This window comes from Bos indicus x Bos taurus, chromosome 21, assembly GCF_003369695.1.
Source record: "Bos indicus x Bos taurus breed Angus x Brahman F1 hybrid chromosome 21, Bos_hybrid_MaternalHap_v2.0, whole genome shotgun sequence".
NCBI classification, from domain to species: domain Eukaryota; kingdom Metazoa; phylum Chordata; class Mammalia; order Artiodactyla; family Bovidae; genus Bos; species Bos indicus x Bos taurus.
Genome location: NC_040096.1, coordinates 27606215 through 27626506, shown reverse-complemented (window position 1 = coordinate 27626506; position 20292 = coordinate 27606215). Strand labels below are relative to the sequence as shown.

At 47.8% G+C, this 20292-nt stretch overlaps 1 long non-coding RNA gene across 1 annotated transcript; it reads right to left on the bottom strand.

Moving 5' to 3' along the window:
- Nucleotides 1–1803: 1803 nt before the first annotated feature.
- LOC113879769 lies at nucleotides 1804–19387 on the bottom strand. Its single transcript, XR_003507453.1, has 2 exons — nucleotides 19251–19387; nucleotides 1804–2133 (listed from the first exon to the last, which is right to left on the bottom strand). It is a non-coding gene; the product is annotated as an uncharacterized LOC113879769 (long non-coding RNA).
- Nucleotides 19388–20292: the final 905 nt, after the last annotated feature.

Here is a 20292-nt window from a genome sequence, read left to right as displayed (position 1 = left end):
TACAGCCTGTACCCTGCACCCCTTAGACCTGGAAGGCAGGTACACCGTTCATTCATATCATACTTCCCTGCAGGGCTAGCCTAGGGCCCGGGGAAGAGGCAGGGGTGCGGCCTGCGACCTCCAGCTTCCTCCCGCTTCTCCCCTCCCCCTCCTGCCCTTCCCAACCCTCGCTCTCTCTCATTTCCCTTTAAGTTTCTTTCTTCTCCTCCCGCCTCTCCGCTCCTGTCCCCTTGCTTCTTCTCCCCTTTCTTGTCCCTCCCAAACCTCCTCCCTCTCCTCTCCCCGACCCTCCTTCGCCTTTATCTTTTATCCTCCCCATCTCCGGTCCACCCCTCGCCCCCTCCCCCTACAAGCAGAGGCGGGCGTGCTGGGTGGCCCCGGGCTCGGGCCCCGCCCTGCGCTCGCACCTGCTCCGCGGCCGGTGGATTCCCCGCCCCCGGCTCCGCGGCTGGAGGGAATGTGGGTCAACGCGGAGCCGCTGCGCCTGTGCTTGGAAGCAGATGGAGGACCCGGGACCTCTGCCGGCGCGGGAGCGGCAAGCGCCCGCTTGCGTAGCCGAGGATGCGGGCCCGCTGGCCCCTCCTCGCCCCCTCAGCCCGCGGGAGGCTGCCTCCCTCCGTGATACCCCGGCCGCTGCGCCCAGCGCGCCCGCACTTCATCTGGCAGGTCGGAGGGTCTTCCCTCCAGGACGTGGTTCCCGCTACCCCTCGCTGCCCCCTAGTGTCATCCCCCGGACTGCGCAGGCTGGAGCCCAGCCCTGGAGCACGCCCCTGTGAGCATCTGTCTGACGCCCCCAGACTCCGGCCCTTCTGCCCAGGTGTGCGGGGCCCTGGGTCTGCTCTGTGAGGAAGCCCCCAAGCGGCCTTCTCGCCTCTACTCCGGGCGGTGCTCCCGCCTGTAGCCCGGCTGAGCGCTGTCTAGCCGCACCCTAGCCCAGCATCCCGAAAGTCCCGTTGCAGATCCGATCCAGGTCCCTGCCCTGCGGCGGGGACCAGCTATGGGACCATGGAGGTGACCTGGCCTCCCAGGCATCAGCCCTGGGGTCTCTCCGCGGCAATCTCCCACCCTGGGCCTCACTGCCTCCTGTACTGCCCTGAGACTTCTCCAGTGGGCATCGCAGCTCTACCACCTCCTAGTACACTCATTCTGAATTCTCTCCAGCCTAGGCCTTGGATTCCTCCTGGATTTAAGCCTGATCCTGGAAAGCCCTACTCCTTGTTCACCTGACCAGTGGGTCACCTTAACCCAGAACCGTTCCAAACCCTGTCGCCAGAATGCTGCTTCCTGCCCTGTTTCCCGGGATCCACAATTTGCATCTGTCAGTGACCAGGCTGAGCGCTGGCCTGTCAGGGAGGCTGGTGTCTGTGAACCCCAGCAAGATGAGCTTCTCATATAGGAAGCAGGAGGCCTGCCCGAGTCAGAGGCTGCCAGAGTCCATCCACCCCCACTCCATCCCCCACCCCACCCCCACCACCCCTGCCCTCACAGGGCTCCAGGTTTGAAAGACTTTGCCTGGCGTCCTCAGTCATGTCAGACTCTTTTTGACCCCAAGGACTTTAGCCCGCCAGGCTCCTCTGTCCATGGGATTCTCCAAGCAAGAATCCTGGAGTGGGTTGCTATTTCCTTTTCCAGGGCATCTTCCAGACCCAGGGATGGAACCTCTGCTGCATTGTCAAGGCAGGTTCTTTACCACTGCACCACCTTCAGACAAATCATCTGTGGAGCCCTGCGGCTGTCTTGGTAAACAGCGCTCAAGAAAAGCCAGGGTGGGCCCTGCCCACTCAGTTAGGAAACAGATTTGGATTCAGTTTAGTTTTGTTTTTATTTGAAGCTTTGGTCACGGGCAGGTTATCAGGGCAGGTTATCACCGTTGAGGATCTTCCTTCCCATCAACTCCTGCTGAGTTCTGAGGCTCTGAAATTCTCAGGGGAACAGACACTGGTTAATAAAACTTGGAAGCGGCTTTTTTTTTTTTTTTTTCATGAAGTAACCCTCCTTTCATGTCTGTTTACTGCCGGGCTCCACGTAGCAACGTCTGATTAAATGCCCAACATGTCCTGGGGCGAGAGACACATAATTGCAGTGCTTCGTTTTCCCATGTGATGATTAAGGAAGGCTTTGCTCATTTTGTACCTGTGGGAAAGAGACGATGTTAGTATTTGGATTTGAAAACTTGTTGGTGTTGCTGTCCTGAGAGTGTGATACAGTGTGGGTTGCCCCTGCAATGGTTACTATACATCTTTGAAAACAGAAAAGATTTTTGGTGCCAGACGGTACAATGGGGCATGGAGGGAGGTATTCCCAGCCTGCCTTATATGTAATGTTACACACAACAGCAGGACATATTTCTTCCTCAAACACTAGATAAACAACATACACCATAAATGAGGATCCTTTGTCATTAAAGATCTCAGTGTGACTGTTTTGGACCTGCCACAAGGCTTTTTTTCTCAAGTAAAAGGAGAAAATACGCCTACCTGTACTGCTTCTTCTATGGAACTTTCCTGCCTCTGACTCTATGGGGAGAATGGAAAGAGCCTGGCCGAGGAGTCAGGATGTTTAGTGACGAATTTGGCTGTGAGCTGTCTGTGTTATGTTGCAGAAATAGCTGTCCTTCTCTGGTCTCAATTGCATTATATGTTAATGGACAAGAGAGAAATCTACCTTCTTCCCTCTCTTTCTCCTTCCCTCCTTCACTTCCCTCCCCTTCCTTGTTTTCCATTTTTGGGGGGTTGATTTGTTTGTTTCTTGGGTTTTCTTGGCTGCGCTGGGTCCTCCTCATTGTTGCACACACTTTCTCTAGTGAGTGGGGGCTGCTCTCTTGTTACAGTGCTTGGGCTTCTCATTGCGTTGGCTTCTCTTGTTGTGGAGCCCAGGTTCTAGGGCACGCAGGCTCGGTAGTTGAGGCACATGGGCTTAGTTGCCCCTCGGCATGTGGGATCTTCCCAGAACAAAAATTGAACCTGTATCCCTTTCACTGGAAGGAGGATTCCCAACCACTGGAGCATGGGGGAAGTCCTCCTGTGACTTTTTATTATGGAAACTTTCCATTTCAAAGATAACCAATTGTAGAGAGAACAATGAAGAAATAATAAGCCGTTGTGTACCCCCTCACCAGCTTCAACTGTGACCATCATAGAACCCATCTTATTTCATCTTTGCTTCCACTCAACCCCCCACCCCCAACTTGTGCATGTGTGTTCAGTCACTCAGTCATGTCTGACTCTTTACCACTCCATGGATGGTAGCCTGCCAGGCTCTTCTGCCCATGGGATTCTCCAGACAAGAATACTGGAGTGGGTTGCCATTTCCTCTTCTAGGGGATCTTCCCCACCCAGGATTCGAGCCCTGCATTGATAGGCGGGTTCTTTACCTATAAACCACTGGGGCTTCCATACCCTCCAGCTTATTGGGAAGCAAATCCCTAAACATCAGTAATTTCATCTATATACGTTTCAGGATTATCTGATTTATCGCTGCAATCTGGTTGCTTGAAACAGCACTACTCTATTAGATTAAGATGGCGTAGCTTGACAGTTTTGGCTGGGACCAACTGGACTGTTCTGTTGATGCTGCCTGGTTCTCTCATGTTAAAAGTAGTTAGCTGGTGTATTGGTTGTGGCCACACAGTCTGTGATGGCTTTATGCGTCTGACAGCTGGCCTAGGTGCCTCCATTGTCCACGTGGCTCCTCCAGTTAGGCTAGCTCGGGCTTGTTGTCATGGTTGCAGCGTTCCATGAGTTTCCAGCGGCAAGAGAAGGCAAACCTCAATGGGAAGTTACTTTCCAAGCCTGCTGTTTGTGTCATGTTTGCTAAAGTCCCATTTGGCAAAACAGGTCTTGTGTAGCCCTGCCCAGAATCAACACGGAAGAGGAAGAGAGATATACAAGGAGGGAGAAACAGGGGAAGTAATTTATTGGGGGCTGTTACTGCAGCAGTCTACCATAAGGGATCGAAACTATCGCCAGGAAACAGAAATGCAAAAAAGCAAAATGGCTGCCTGAGGAAGCCTTACAAATAGCTGTGAAAAGAAGAGAAGCGAAAAGCAAAGGAGAAAAGGAAAGATATACCCATTTGAATGCAGAGTTCTAAAGAATAGCAAGGAGAGATAAGAAAGCCTTTCTCAGCGATCAATGCAAAGAAATAGAGGAAAACCATAAAATGGGGAAGACTAGAGATCTCTTCAAAAAAATTAGAGATACCAAGGGAACATTTCATGCAAAGACGGGCTCAATAAAGGACAGAAATGGTATGGACCTGACAGAAGCAGAAGATAATAAGAAGAGGTGGCAAGCATACACAGAACTGTACAAAAAAGATCTTCATGACCAAGATAATCACATTGGTGTGATCACTCACCTAGAGCCAGACATCCTGGAATGTGAAGTCAAGTGGGCCTTAGAAAGCATCACTACGAACAAAGCCAGTGGAGGTGATAGAATTCCAGTTAAGCTATTTCAAATCCTAAAAGATAATGCTGTTAAAGTGTTGCACTCAATATGCCAGCAAATTTGGAAAACTCAGCAGTGACCACAGGACTGGAAAAGGTCAGTTTTCATTCCAATCCCAAAGAAAGGCAATGCCAAGGAATGCTCAAACTACCGCACAATTGCACTCATCTCACATGCTAGTAAAGTAATGCTCAAAATTCTCCAAGCCAGGCTTCAGCAATACGTGAACCATGAACTTCCTGATGTTCAAGCTGGTTTTAGAAAAGGCAGAGGAACCAGAGATCAAATTGCCAACATCCGCTGGATCATTGAAAAAGCAAGAGAGTTCCAGAAAAACATCTATTTCTGCTTTATTGACTATGCCAAAGCCTTTGACTGTGTGGATCACAATAAACTGTGGAAAATTCTGAAAGAGATGGGAATACTGGACCACCTGACCTGCCTCTTGAAAAACCTGTATGCAGGTCAGGAAACAACAGTTAGAACTGGACATGGAACAACAGACTGGTTCCAAATAGGAAAAGGAGTACATCAAGGCTGTATATTGTCACCCTGCTTATTTAACTTAGATGAAGAGTACATCATGAGAAACTCTGGGCTAGAGGAAGCACAGCTGGAATCAAGATTGCCAGGAGAAATATCAATAACCTCAGATATGCAGATGACACCACCCTTATGGCAGAAAGTGAAGAGGAACTAAAGAGCCTCTTGATGAAAGTGAAAGAGGAGAGTGAAAAAGTTTGCTTAAAATTCAACATTCAGAAAACTAAGATCATGGCATCTTGTCCCATCACCTCATGGCAAACAGAAGAGGAAACGGTAGAAAGAGTGACTGACTTTATTTTTTTGGGCTCCAAAATCACTGCAGATGGTGATTGCAGTCATGAAGTTAAAAGACGCTTACTCCTTGGAAGGAAAGTTATGACCAACCTAGACAGTATATTAAAAAGCAGAGACATTACTTTGCCAACAAAGGTCCATCTAGTCAAGACTATGGTTTTTCCAGTGGTCATGTGTGGATGGGAGAGTTGGATTATAAAGAAAGCAGCGTGCCGAAGAATTGATGCTTTTGAACTGTGGTGTTGGAGAAGACTCTTGAGAGTCCCTTGGACTGCAAGGAGATCCAACCAGTCCATCCTAAAGGAGATCAGTCCTGTTGTTCATTGGAGGGTCTGATGTTGAAGCTAAAACTCCAATACTTTGGCCATCTGATGCAAAGAGTTGACTCATTGGAAAAGACCCTGATGCTGGGAAAGATTGAGGACAGGAGGAGAAGGGGACAACAGAAGATGAGATGGTTGGATGGCATCACCGACTCAATGGACATGAGTTTGGGTGGGCTCTGGGAGTTGGTGTTGGACAGGAGGCCTGGCGTACTGCAATTCATGGGGTCACAAAGAGTTGGACATGACTGAGCAACTGAACTGAACTAAACTGAACCATAAGGATATATTCCTAAAACCTAAGCCCTTTGCCTTTTTAATATAACCATAATTCTGTTATGAAAGCCTACCAAATTGACTACAAACCTTTGATATGGACGATATCCAGAGTTCCCCCATTTTCATATAAATGTGGAGAAATGGGAACTTTTGTACAGAACTGGTAAATAATATGGTGCAGCCACAGTGGAAAACAGAAAAAAATGGAGTATTGTTTGTGTGTAACTGCTTTTAAGTTTTTTATGACTGTGTGCACTCTTATAGCATAAAATATATCTCTGTTATTAAAAATGTTTTACAAACCCAAAGGTTGGTCATTTTGTCAGTAGCAGAGGGGACAGAGTTCTCAAGAAATAAAGAGCAGTTGTAATAGTTCTGAGGACTTTTTGCTTGGGTCTGAGCAGCTACACTATGGCTTTATTGTCATTCATTGTCACTTGAATAGCTACTTTCACATTTCACCAACTTTAAATCTCTCAGGTGCTGTCATTAGTGCAGTAATAAGACACTCAAGTCCTTGCAAGCAAGATCAGTTGAAATACACAATTTTCCCTGATGCAATATAGTTATTATTCTCTAAAATGTAACTGCATACTCTTAGGTCTTAAGAGCCATTTAGACAGGGTGGATCTGGATTCTGTGAGGTCTGAAGATTATAGACTTGTGAGACTCCTGTAAGAATTAGATGTTGCAAAAACCAAGTTAGGTATAAAAGTGAATATTTAGAATGAGAAAATAAATCACAACAAATCAGAAATTTTAAAGTGCTGAAAAATGCCCCAAACACTGTAAACCCAGAAATATAACATAACATTAAAAAAATTAACTTCCTGACATAATTATATAGTATTTGTTTTTCTACATTTTTGGCTAGACTTTCTTATATGGCAGTTCTTTTGTCATATATTTGTATAAAGTTTAAAAGATGATTAGAAAGTGAAAGTGAAGTCGCTCAGTTGTGTCCGACTCTTTGCGACCCCATGGACTATAGGCCTGTCAGGCTCCTCTGTCCATGAGATTTCCCAGGCAAGAATACTGGAGTGGGTTGCCATTTCCTTTTCCAGGGGATCTTCCCAACCAGAGATCAAACCCGAGTCTCCCACACTGCAGGCAGACTCTTTACCATCTGAGCCACCAGGGAAGCCCTAAAAGACGATTAATCTCTGTTATATAGCACAGAGATCAGCTAACTTCTCCTGTAAAAGACCTATCAGTAAATACATCAGGCTTCATGGCCATAGAGTGTCTGTCACGACTACTCAACTCTGCCACTGCAGCATGGAAGCTGTCTTAGATGATGTGCAAATAAAGAAACATGACTATGTTCCAATAAAACTTTATTTGTGTAAACAGGTGCCAAACCAGGAAGTGACAGCAAGATGATGTAATAGGAAGACACAAATACAGAGATTAACAACAATAAATAGTTCAAAAAAGTGTTTCAGAGAACTCCATAAGCCAGTTAGGAAGTCATAACATCCTAGGAAGCTGAAAGCTAAGAAGAGCTGCATTGAAACAAGGAAGAGAAATCCATTTCATTTAAACCACATCAACCCTTTCCCCAAGCAGGCACAGCTTGCTATCAGGAGAAAGTGCAACTCCCAGCTTCTCCTTTGAGAGGAAGAGAGCAGAACATACGTCCAGTGTTTCAACTTTTCAGGGGGCTGCCCAAGAGACTGGTTTCTGTCGTTGCTGACTCAGAGCAGTGATGGAACTAAGAGAGCTCAGATCCCCAGGGCCACAGAGAAAGCTCAGCAGCTTGACACTGCTCCAGAGAACGTGCAGTACTACAAGCAGACACCAGAGGGAGCAAGACTACACGCTCCTGAGAAAGAAATTAGCAGATCTCATCAGGAAGATCCTCTGGAGAAGGAAATGTCAACCCACTCCAGTATTCTTGCCTGGGACATGCCATGGACAGAGGCGCCTGGTGGACTACAGTCCATGGGATCCCAAAGAGTTGGACATGACTTAGCGACTAAAACAACACAGCAGCAGCAACAACTTATCTCTTTAGACAAGAATATGTTGGTCCCTGTGAACTGGTAAACTTTTTCGAAGTTCAGTTCAGTTTAGTTGCTCAGTCGTGTCCAGCTCTTTGCGACCCCATGGACTGCAGCACGCCAGACTTCCCTGTCCATCACCAACTCCTGGAGCTTACTCATACTCTTGTCCATCAAGTCAGTGATGCCATCCAACCAACTCATCCTCTGTCATCCCCTTCTCCCACCTTTAATCTTTCCCAGCATCAGGGTCTTTTCCATTGAGTCAGTTCTTCCCATCAGATGGGCAAAGTATTGGAGCTCCAGCTTCAGCATCAGTCCTTTCAATGAATATTCAGGATTGATTTCCTTTAGGATTGACAATGAATCTCCTTGCAGTCCAAAGGACTCTCAAGAGTTTTCTCCAGCACCATAGTTTAAAAGCATCGATTCTTCAGTGCTCAGCTTTCTTTATAGTCCAACTCTCACATCCATACACGACTACTGGAAAAACCATAGCTTTGACTAGACAAACCTTTGTTGGCAAAGTAATGTCTCTGCTTTTTAATATGCTATCTAGTTTGGTCATAGCTTTTCTTCCAAGGAGCAAACATCTTTTAATTTCATGGCTGCAGTCACCATCTGCAGTGATTTTGGAGCCCAAAATAATAAAGTCTGACACTGTTTCCACTGTTTCCCCATCTATTTCCCATGAAGTGATGGGACCAGATGCCATGATCTTCGTTTTCTGAATGTTGAGTTTGAAGCCAATTTTTTCACTCTCCTCTTTCACTTTCATCAAGAGGCTTTTTAGTTGCTCTTCACTTTCTGTCATAAGGGTGGTGTCATCTGCATATCTGAGGTTATTGAGATTTCTCCTGGCAATCTTGATTCCAGCTTGTGCTTCATCCAGCCCAGCATTTCATATGATGTACTCTTCATCTAAGTTAAATAAGCAGGGTGACAATATACAGCCTTGATGTACTCCTTTCCTGATTTGGAACCAGTCTGTTGTTCCATGTCCAGTTCTAACTGTTGCTTCTTGACCTGCATACAGATTTCTCACGAGGCAGGTCAGGTGGTCTGGTAATCCCATCTATTTAAGAATTTTCTACAGTTTGTTGTGATCCACACAGTCAAAGGCTTTGGCGTATTCAATAAAGCAGAAATAGATGTTTTTCTGGAACTCTCTTGCTTTTTCGATGATCCAGCAGATGTCGGCAATTTGATCTCAGGGTCTTCTGGCTTTTCTAAATCCAGCTTGAACAGCTGGAAGTTCGCGGTTCATGTAGCCAGGTGGTGTTGTAGCTTGGAGAATTTTGAGCATTACTTTGCTAGTGTGTGAGATGAGTGCAATAGTGCTGTAGTTTAAAGATTCTTTCAAAGAACACAATGAAAATGGCCACCAAAGTGTGAAAATTGCAACAATATCATTGCACATGTAATTAAAGAGAATTGCACAATTATGTTGATTGACAGGGTGAAGATGTCAGAACAATCTGGATAAGTGAAGAAAGCTGGCTTCACCTGGGAGCTCTTAATTCCGTCCAGGCAGCTCTACAAACAAGAAGCTTGCATAAGCGGCAAACATTCCCCGAAGGGTTCACTCCCAGATGGACATAGTGGGTGCCTCGGGGAAGGGGTCCTTTCCAATTTAAATCCTTCCTTGATGTTTGATCGTTTATCATGTTTATGAGTTGTTTTTACTTTAAAAAAACACACATTTATTGTAAACATTTAGAAGCATGCATGCATGTGTGCTAAGTCGCTTCAGTTGTGTCCAACTCTTTGGGACCCATGGACTGTAGCCCACCAGGCTCCTCTGTCCAAGAGATTCTCCAGGCAAGAAAACTGAAGTGGGATGCCATGCCCTCTTCCGGGGTATCATCCCAACCCAGCGATCGAACCCGAGTCTCCTGCACTGCAAGCAGATTCTTTACCACTGAGCCCATGTAGAAGTATCAGTTCAGTTCAGTTCAGTTGCTCAGTCATGTCCGACTCTTTGCGACCCCATGAATGGCAGCATGCCAGGCCTCCCTGTCCATCACCAACTCCCAGAGTTTACCCAAACTCATGTCCATCGAGTTGGTGATGCCATCCAGTCATCTCATCCTCTGTCATCCCCTTCTCCTCTTGCCCCATCCCTCCCAGCATCAGGGTCTTTTCCAATGAGTCAACGCTTCGCATGAGGTGGCTGAAGTATATCAGGATACAAAAGAGAAAGTTCTACCAGCGACTCCACCTCCCAGAAATAAGTCCGACGATCGTCTCTGAATTTGTCAGTTAACCTTGAACTCTGGATGTCTCTCCAGGCTGCTCAGCCTTTTCCCACAACCCTAAACTCGGCCATAGCAAATTATTCTAGTTCCTGGATGATCTTTTGACACGTTGGGCCATCCCCTACCCTGCCCTGCCCTGCCCCCCTCCCCTGGCCTGTAATTGAGGCCATCCAGGGGCCTCATCTGTTAGTTCTGCACCAATGGCCCCTTGGGCAGCATCCCCTTCTCAACAGAAAGATACATCACAGTAACCCCATGGGCCCAACAGAGGACGAGGACCCCAACGCAGAGTTCTGTCTGCAGCTTCACCTCTGCTGTTCCCAGGGGTTCCCCCAGATCCCTTGGCTGGTCCTTCCCTGTCTTGTTCATAAACGTCAGCCCTGTGCACACTATACTGTCATTGGCTTTGGGGACACTTTTAAATTCACCTTGTTCTTCCCCTCTGCTTTCTATTCATAACCAGCAAATGGCAAATGTGCTCAATCCTTTGCAGATTTCAGATGCTCAACAAATAGATGTTGAAAATGGCAGAGTGAAGGAGGCTGTGTGTATAGGTGATTGTGGTCCCCACTCGTCACCCTAAAAACTCCATCACAGCAGCCATAACTCAGGCCCTACATGGTGGAGCATTCTGCCATTTACAAGGGACTGGGAACTGCTGGGGCTTTTCATGCTGTGGGAAATAAACATTCCCAAAGGCTCACAGCTGCCAGGTCTTCTGTCGAGAAGTAGGCAGGCTTTGGCAGAGGGCAGGGCCACCTGTCTTCCCTGTGACACGTGGACAGGAGGGTGACCAGATGGGCCACAGGGAGGACAAAAGTCACCCCGCTGTCCTGGGCTGCATTCTCAATACAGGTGATCATCCGGGCTTACGTTTAGGGTCTCAGCTTTGCCTGGCCCTGCACTTTTCCCTTTAATCCCGATTTAGGATGCACCCCAATGCAGGATGCGTAAGCCTGGTGAATGGGGCAGGAGTAATAACATTTGGGCTTAGAGGGAAGTTAATTCTTTCCACTCTTTGGGGTCTGGAGATTTTGGAAAGCACAGGTATCTCCCGGCACATGTAAGGACATGGGCTCTCCTAGGCTCTGTGTTAGCAGCAGGTTTCCCGGCCATTCTCAAGCTGCTCCCACCTGGGAAGAGCTGTCTTGCCAAACTTGCAGCCTTGACCATCCTTTGGGTGCTGCCATGAGGAGACATTTTCCCTCACTGGCCCCAAGCCAGTGAAGACTTTCTGAGTCCTGACAAGCCAAGGAACACACTGCTGACTTAAAAAATATTCAAAACCTAAAAGTTGGGACTTATGTTTTATTCAGCAGGAAGTTTTAAGACTTCAAACCCGGAAGGCAGCATTTCAAGTAACCCTGAGAGAACTGCTCCGAGAATCTTACTCAGGCATTTGCGTCCATGTGGACAAATGTGTCTTGAAGGTAGATGGCCAAGAAGTGGATTTTGAATATTCATAGAAGCAGCCATTGGCTTTCTGTACCAAACAAATTTCTTTGCCTATGTAAAAATTTTTCCCCTCCAAAAATCTTTGAAAAAGAAAATAAATAGCACCTGAAATCTCAAGAATCTGAGATAATAAGCATTATCATTTTTTACACATACACACAGACACACATGTTTACATTAGTGGCGTCTCTTCAGCATTCATTATTATAAAAAACTCGAGTATCCTTTAAATGCAGTGTTTTTCTTCTGACTTTCTCTTTTCCAATTCCCCACTTCCCTAATCTCTTTTAATCTAATATGGACCTCTGGTTAAACATACTGAATTGAAAGTTGCATTAACCTCTGTTCCCTCCCCAAACTCAGCTAAAATGACAGTAAATGGATGACAAAGGCATTATCCCTAAGTGACAAAGAGCTCAGCAGAATATTGGACAGCCCTTGAGAAATGCCCAGGACATTTGGGAAGCAGGAAAACAGCTGGGCTGACTGCTGACCTTGATTCAGCAAGGCTGGGGAAGCTAAAACCTAGCTGCCTTCAGTGGGAAGCACACAGGCTGATTTGCCCCCAGTGACCCCAGGAATGTCAGTATTGGGGGGCATCTGAGATCCTTTGGGAAAATATGAAATCAGCAGCAGCTGCAAGTCAGCCTAAGAAGCAACTGAATCTCCAGGTTGTCTCCTTCACCCCTCAAGTGACTTCCCGTCCCTCTCCTGGTAGTAAAACCAGGAGGGAAGGGGGAGAGGGTACAACCTTTAAAATAATGACAGAGCCCAAGGGCACAACATAAACTGATTAGAAACAAACATCACCAGCTCAATGGATATGAGTTTGAGCAAACTCCAGGAGATAGTGAAAGACAGGGAAACCTGGTGTGCTATAGTCCATGGGGTCGCAAAGAGTTGGACGTGTCCCGAGAGACTGAACAGCAACAACAAAGTCAAAGATGGCAAATGGGTCAACTCTACTAGACCTTAAGCCTCAGTATATGCTCACTGTAACACATTAGCTAAATGACACACACACAGATGCTGTGACATTCCCAAGGCCAACCATTAAGGTAAAAAAATGGGCAGTGGACCAATTTCTGGAAATCCCCACCCCTCCCCCAAATAGCTGGCATAGTCCTCCCACTCATTAGCCTGTGAAATTAACCACTCCTATAAAAACTGACAACCCAGTAACCAAGGGCTGTTCTCTTCAGAGATGGCCCACACTCTTTATGAGGAGTGTGTTTCTCTCTAAATAAATGCACTTATTACCTATCACTGTGTCTGTCACTCAATCCTCCAGAGACATCAAGGACCTGAGTTCCATTAAGTCTTGAGGCCAGGTGTGTGATCTCAGTTAAGAGACCAATTTGGATTGCATGGTTTCAGCAGGAGGTGAAGTTGCTGTCTGGAGAGGTTGAATCCATGAGCCCCATGGATGTGGGAACCCCAGGCACAGCCCAGGGTACGAGATCCATTCTGGACCCAGGACACAGGGGATGTGAAGTACTCGGGACCTCTCCTCCCATGGCTCAGGGAACCTTAGGGGTCAAGCTCATCCACCCAAGTCAGAGGCTAGAGGGCTTCTCTCTGCAAAAATTACTTTATAGGAAAGATACACAGATGCTGGTGTTACCAGAATCATACCCCTGCCCCTCCCTCAAATTGAAACTAATTACTCTTAGCTAAGAGTCAGAATGAAGCTGCAAAAAAACCAAAAAAAAACAAAAATAAAAGCTGGTTGGAACCAACTAGGTCCAAGTTGGCAACCTGCAGTAGAGCTTGAGCCTCATCATAGGCTCACTGTGACACATTCTCTAAAGGACACACCCACCAGTCCAAGACAGTTGACAGTTGCCATGACAACAACCAGAAAAACCCATACAAAGGTTATTTTAATGATGGTATGCATATTGTACCATGATTTACTTATTTCTCCTTTGAATGACACTGATTTTGTTTCTAGTTTTTTGCTACTACCAAAAATGCTGTAGTTAACATCTTTAAATACATATATATATATATTTTTTTTTTTTTTATATACACATGAAAGTGAAAGTGAAGTAGCTCAGTCATGTCCAACTCTTTGGGACCCCATGGACCATGGCCTACCAGGCTCCTCGTTCCATGTGATTCTCCAGGCAAGAATACTGGAGTAGGTTGCCATTTCGTTCCCCAAGGGATCTCCCCGACTCAGGGATCAAACCCAGGTCTCCCGCATTGCAGGCAGATGCTTTAACCTCTGAGCCACCAGGGAAGCCCCTTATATACACATAAATGTGTATTTAATATGTATACAGATATATACATATGTATACATATGTGTACGTATACATATATAAGAAAGTGTTATTTGCTCAGTCGTGTCTGACTCTTTGCGACCCCATGGACTGTAGCCTTCCAGGCTCCTCTGTTCATGGAGTTCTCCAGGCAAGAATACTGGAGTGGGTTGCCAAGCCCTCCTCCAGGAGATCTTCCCAATGCAGGGATTGAACCAGGGTCTCCTGCATTGCAGGCAGATTCTTTACTGTCTGAGCCACCAGGGAAGCCCATACATATACATATAGAAAAGATACATAGATGCTGGTGTTACCAGAATCATACCCTTGCTCCTCCCTTGAATGGAAACCGATTACTCTTAGCTAAGAGTCACAATGAAGCTGCAAAAAAAAAAAGATATATATATGTATATATATATATATCTTTACATTACATAGAGCTTCAATTTCTGTGAGATAGAGCCCATAGAGGAGTTACTAGTCAACAAGTAAGTGTACTTTTAAAATAATATATTAAATGTATTTTATTTATTTATTTGAATAGTATAGCTAGTTTGACTTCCAAAAAGTACTGCAGCAATGAATGAGAATATACATTTTGTCAAGATCTCCTTTCATGTTCTTCAGTAAAATTCTATAATTTCCTCACATTGAACTTACAAACTTGTTGCTAGGTTTATTGATGGGTGTTTTGTTATTTCTTTAGCAATTTAATGGGGATTTTTTTCTCACTGGGGCTTCCCATGTGGTGCTAGTGGTAAAGAACCCACCTGCCAATGCAGGAGACATAAGGGATGTGGGTTTGATCCCTGGGTTGGGACGATCCCCTGGAGAAGTAAATGGCAACCTACTCCAGTAGTCTTGCCTGGAGAATCCCATGGACAGAGGAGTCTGGTGGGCTGCAGTTCATAGGGTTGCAAAGAGTTGGACACGACTGAGCGACTTAGCACGCACGCACGAGGCAGAACTCTTGGGCAATATAGGGATGTGGCACCCAATGCTTCTGCAAGATCAGGGAGAATTAGGACTGAAAATGCTATTGGGGGACTTCCCTGGTAAGTCCAGTGGTTAAGACTCTGTGCTTCCAATGCAGGGGGTCTGGATTTGATCCCTGGTCAGAGAACTAAGATCCCACATGATGCAAGGCACAGCTGAAGAAAAAAAAAAGGGCTAGGGCTTAGCAACACCAAGTCCTGGATTGTCTCTCCAAAACCATTTCACCCACAGGCTTCTCTGTGTCACCCAGGGCAACTCCAGCCTTCCAATATCTGTGGTCCTGAGCCTGCTACGCATTGACTTTTCTCTACTGCGTCCCCACTCCTGCCCTGTCATCCCCAGGCCTGGCCCTTCACACAGCCCCTCAGCTCTGCTCTCACTGTATCTTCTGGGTTAGACCACCACTCACCACCCTGCTCCTGCCTTCTAAGTGACTGGGCTCCCCTTCTGCCCTGGCCCCCCCAGCTAGCCCTCCCAGGGACCACAGGGGTCTTTTTCAACTGCAAATCAGGCCATATGGCTCAGAGAACCCTATAGCTCCTTAGGAGGCTTCCAGGGCCTCCACGATCCCCACTGCACATTGACCCCACTTCCAGCCACCTATGCTTCCTGGCTCTTCCTCTTTCCAGACATCCCCCCACATACACCCCCCTTCCCCCCTTCACCCCCTCTTCCCGACTGCTCCCTGGGCCTGGAGCCTTCTCCCACATTCCTGTACGGCTTAGACCATCCCTTTCCCGGGAGCTTTGTCCACACTGAGACAGTGGGGAGTGTATTGAAGAGATGCCAGAGTTGGGCCTCTCCAAGCTCCTAAGCCCCCTAAGAGGAAGAGGTCCTGTCTCCGAGGTCAAGCAACCTCCTGGGGCAAGAAGGAGTGTGTGATACCCCAGGAGTCTGACTCAACACACTGGCCTGTTCCTCATTCTCCCTACCCATCCCCTTTTTTCCTGCAGCCCCCCTCCTTGTCTCCCTTCTATCCTCTGCTGCTGCTGTGCTGCTGTGCTGCTCCAGGATTCCTTCTCAAGGGGAAGCCAGAGAGGGGTCAGGATGAGTGAGTCTCAGATTTCAGCAGTGATTGCAGCAGTTCACAATTCACTAAAGGTTAACAAGGTTAGGGCTTCCCTGGTGGCTCAGATGATAAAGAATCCGCCTGCAATGCAGGATACAAGGGTTTGATCCATGGGTCAGGAAGATCCCCCGGAGAAGGGAATGGCTACCCATTTCAGTAGTCTTGTCTGGAGAATCCAATGGACAGAGGAGCCTGGCAGGCTATAGTCCATGGGGTAGCAAAGAATGGGACATGACTGAGCGACTAACACACACATGTTGAGGTTAATAGGAAAAGGAAATGCCAAAGCAGAGAGTCCAGCTTAGAGTGCTGTGCAGGCTCCAGCAGCTACCATTTATTTATTGAGCTAAAGCCTGTCTGTCCTTAAAAAATTCACCTATGACCTTGGGAATACGTCACTGTCCTCTGAGGCTCAGTCTTTGGGTTCAAGAGGACAGACTATCCACGTCTGCAGGGAGTGATGACACCCGTGCCCACAGAGGAGAAAGCCGGATGGGTGATGAGGCTGACACAGAGCACCCCATGGGGAACACCCACCACGTGCCCACCTGGAGCTCTGGGCCAGAACTTACAACCCCACCTCCCTTAAGAAACTGAGCCCTTTTGTGGGGGGCCAGACCGGCACTCCCGAAATAGCCATGACAGAGAGGCACTCACAGAACACTCTGAGCCCCAACCCAGACTGGATAGACCATCAACAAGGATGTCTGTAACAGGCCATGATGGCAGGTTAACAGCGGAGAGAGAGCGTGCCTGGAGCTGGGGGAAGGAGCCATGACCCAAGGGGCCAGGCCTTGGTGCTGGTCTTACTTCCAGACTGGGGAATCTGGGTGCTGCCCTTGGTGGGGGTGGCCCACCCTGCAGCTGTGGGCTGTCTGCCCCCATCTGAGCCTTTCCGCTCTGCACACCCAAATCCCTCCCGTGTGACCACCCTTTGCAGCCACCACTTTCTCAAAGTGGATTTACTTTCAATCGCCATTTGCTAAATCTGCCCCCTCTAAACCTTGGGGGGATGGAGGGATTAAGCCTGATTACAGATGTTATAGAAGCGCCCCGGAGCCCCAAGGCAGGAGTCTGGAAAGAGGGCAGCTGGAATCCGCACCTGCTCCTCCTGGGCTGACCAGACTCTGGACCCCTTTGACCAGCCCTTCGGGGGTCCCCACAGGGACTGTGCCTCCACCCATCCCAGGACACGAGAAGCAGGCTCATGGGCTCCGTGAGGAAGATGAGCAGCTCCTTCAAGAGGGGTTCACTCAAGAGCTCCACGTCAGGGTCACAGAAGGTGAGTGGGTGGGCAGAGGGCCTGTGAGGAGGGGATGCTAGTCTCCCACTGCCCTCTTTCAGAGTGCCTGGGGGGTGGAGGTGGGCATCCGAGACTAGAGCTCCTGTGTCAGGACTGCTCCTCACCCTTCATGCCAGTATATCTAACGCCCACCCCTCCCAGCTGCCCCCACCATGCACATATCCCCCACGGCTCTCGAGGAGGCTACTAGGAGTGTGAGCCGTGCAGACAGTGTGGGTCTCACATTCCATTCCTCCACTGTAATGTCACCCCCTTAGCTCTTGGGGTCTTGCCTCAAAGTTCACCTTCGTTCCTCATCACATGTCTGCGGGATAACTGTGAGGACTTTGGGGAACCCTCAGTGAAGATCAGAGATGCCTCAGAGGGCCCCGGGAGGGCCAGGGGGCTCCTGAGACTCAAAGCAGACTGATGGAAAGAGGTTGTGATGCGCCTGCCCCTGGGCCCCGTACAGTGCCTTGCAAAGAGGTGTGCTGACTTGAACCCTACCTGTGCTTTTCCCAGGTGACTGGACTGGGGGCCTGAGCACCCAGGGCCTTAAATGATTCTTTGAACTCAGGGGACCTGGACAGGCCAGCACTTAACCCTTACCATTCAGAGGGTGGTGAGATCCAGCCAGGAACCCAGCCTGGGCCATTCTGGGGGCCTCTGGACATCTCATCTCAGAGGCTCAGGGAGGGGGAAATCTCTGTTTTCCCTGGGGATGCCCGCTGAGGGAAGGGAGTAGGGGAAGCAGCAGAGGTGCCACAGTGCACAAACAGGGGCCTGCCCTGTGTGGGCGGCGAGGACACCCCTTTCCCACGAGCCCTCACTAGCACCCACATGCAGGCGGGCTCCAGGGCCTGGGACTTGAGCCAGGAAAGGCCTTTCCCCTGGGCTGGAAGCAGAGGGGTCATCTTGGGGCTCCCCAGGCTTCAGGCTCCCAGCTGCAAACTGGGTGGGCAGGTATGGATCAGTCTCTCACATCCCATGAGCCTGAAGATTCAGATGAAACAAATGAAAGGCTTTCTCTTCTAAATAAAGAGTTAAAATTCACTTGTCTCAGAAATAGGAAAGATCCGTCCTTTGGGGGCTCTGTGGGGGCATCTCTCTGCTTTTATGCGTGTATGAGTCAGTGTTCTTTTCAGGGACAGTGAGCACCCATGTCTTGTGCAAAATCAACATCCAAAAACCCACCACAGCATTTGGCAGGAATGAGACTCATGTGCAACCTGGGACCACGTGACCCCTTCTCCCCAAACCAAGCGTCCACTCTGTTCTCACTGATAAACTCTGAAAAGGAACAGGCTTTTGTTGTTCTTGAACATGATATCTCTTCTTGACCTGTGCCTCATGCTGGAGAGGGAATGGGAGCAGGGGAAGTCCCAAATGGTGATAGATGGGGTCTAGACTCAGGGAATTTGGCAAGAGGGGAGGAGGGGGAAGTGCTCATCTTTTGTTCAAGACTGAAAAGCACCTAACTAATATAGACACGCTCCCAACCTTCGCTGTAGGAGACATGCCATTGGTGACAAGTCCAAGAGCAAAGATCTCAGCCCCACTCCTCATTTCTGAGCAGACAGTGCCAAACTCCTAGAAAAGCCGCTTAAGGTGAAAAGTCTTAATGTCATCGTTTGCCCTATTTACAACCCTTGGGTCTGGAACTGAGAAGTACACTTGCTGACAGAAGAATGAACAACAACACCTCTGGCTTTTAAGGAAGCCACTCTTTAAAGCGGTGCTAGGAAACACCCCCAAAATCACACAGGCAGATAGTGGACTGTGCCCATTCTATTTTTTTACACACTTGGCCCTCCTTTGACATCACTAGCTCAGGGCCAGGTCCCTATTTCCTAACCCAAACCCACATTCTTCTGCCTGGTGTTCACTGAAACACACCAGGGGTCCCAAAGGGAAAAAGACCAACACAAGGTACAGCATGCACAACCTCCCTGGGGTCATCTCGTCTGGACCTTCCATTGCCAAAGGCAAATTTGGCCTTTAGTCCTTGTCTGGCCAGCTCTTCTCACCTCTAAGGCTCTTCCTACGGTCTTAGACAGACAGAGATGGCCGGCATGCAGTCCTGGGCAATGACCCAAACTCGGTGGACTTTGGAGCCCCTGGAGCTCCATCCTCAGCTGCCTGGCAGAATGGTCTCTCTTCCTGAAAAAGCCTCAAGTGTTCACACGGGAAATAGAAAATGTTTCTGTATGTAACTCCTTGTCTGTACTTTTGTCTCCGTCTACATTTTTTTAGCTGAAAGATGCAGAGGACATTTAGAGTCCACGGCCAAGGTCTTAAACACAACTAAATAATAGTCTGGCCCAGTGATTATATCTTAGAGTCAACCTTGAAAAACTGTAGTCCATGTACTCAAGGGAAGGTACACAATGCTCGCGTCAGCATTGCGTGCTGTGGAAAATCAGAAAGAACCAAACAGTCCATCTAGGAGGGTAAGGATCAGCTTCTGTTTATTCACACAATGGAACACTCTAGAGCACTTGAATAACCAAGCCAGTTATCTCAGCATGGATGCACTGAATAAAAAAGCAAACCCTGAAAGCATACTCTTTATTGAAATTCTAGAACACAGGAAAATTCCACATAAATACACATATTTCTTTAGTGTGGGGGTGGTTAGCTGTATCTGTAGTGTGCTCTCTCGTCCCCTCCTTCCCTCTTTTTAAAGAAAATAAAAATATACGAAGCACATATGGAAATTCAAAACACCTGTAACAGCAGGACTGTGGGTCTATGCTTATCTGTTGTATTAGCCGTATCTCTGATATTGAAATCAGAACCATGTTTTCATGATTTTTTAAAAAATATGCTAATACTTGCTTTTTAATATCACAACTGCTGCTGCTGCTAAGTCGCTTCAGTCGTGTCCGACTCTGTGCGACCCCATAGACGGCAGCCCACCAGGCTCCCCAGTCCATGGGATTTTCCAGGCAAGAGTATTGGAGTGGGGTGGCATTGCCTTCTCCAAATGTCACAACATAGGATTTTATTTCTTTAATTCATTCAAATGTTCATGGAAGCTTAGTCCATGCCAGACACAGTGTGAGGACT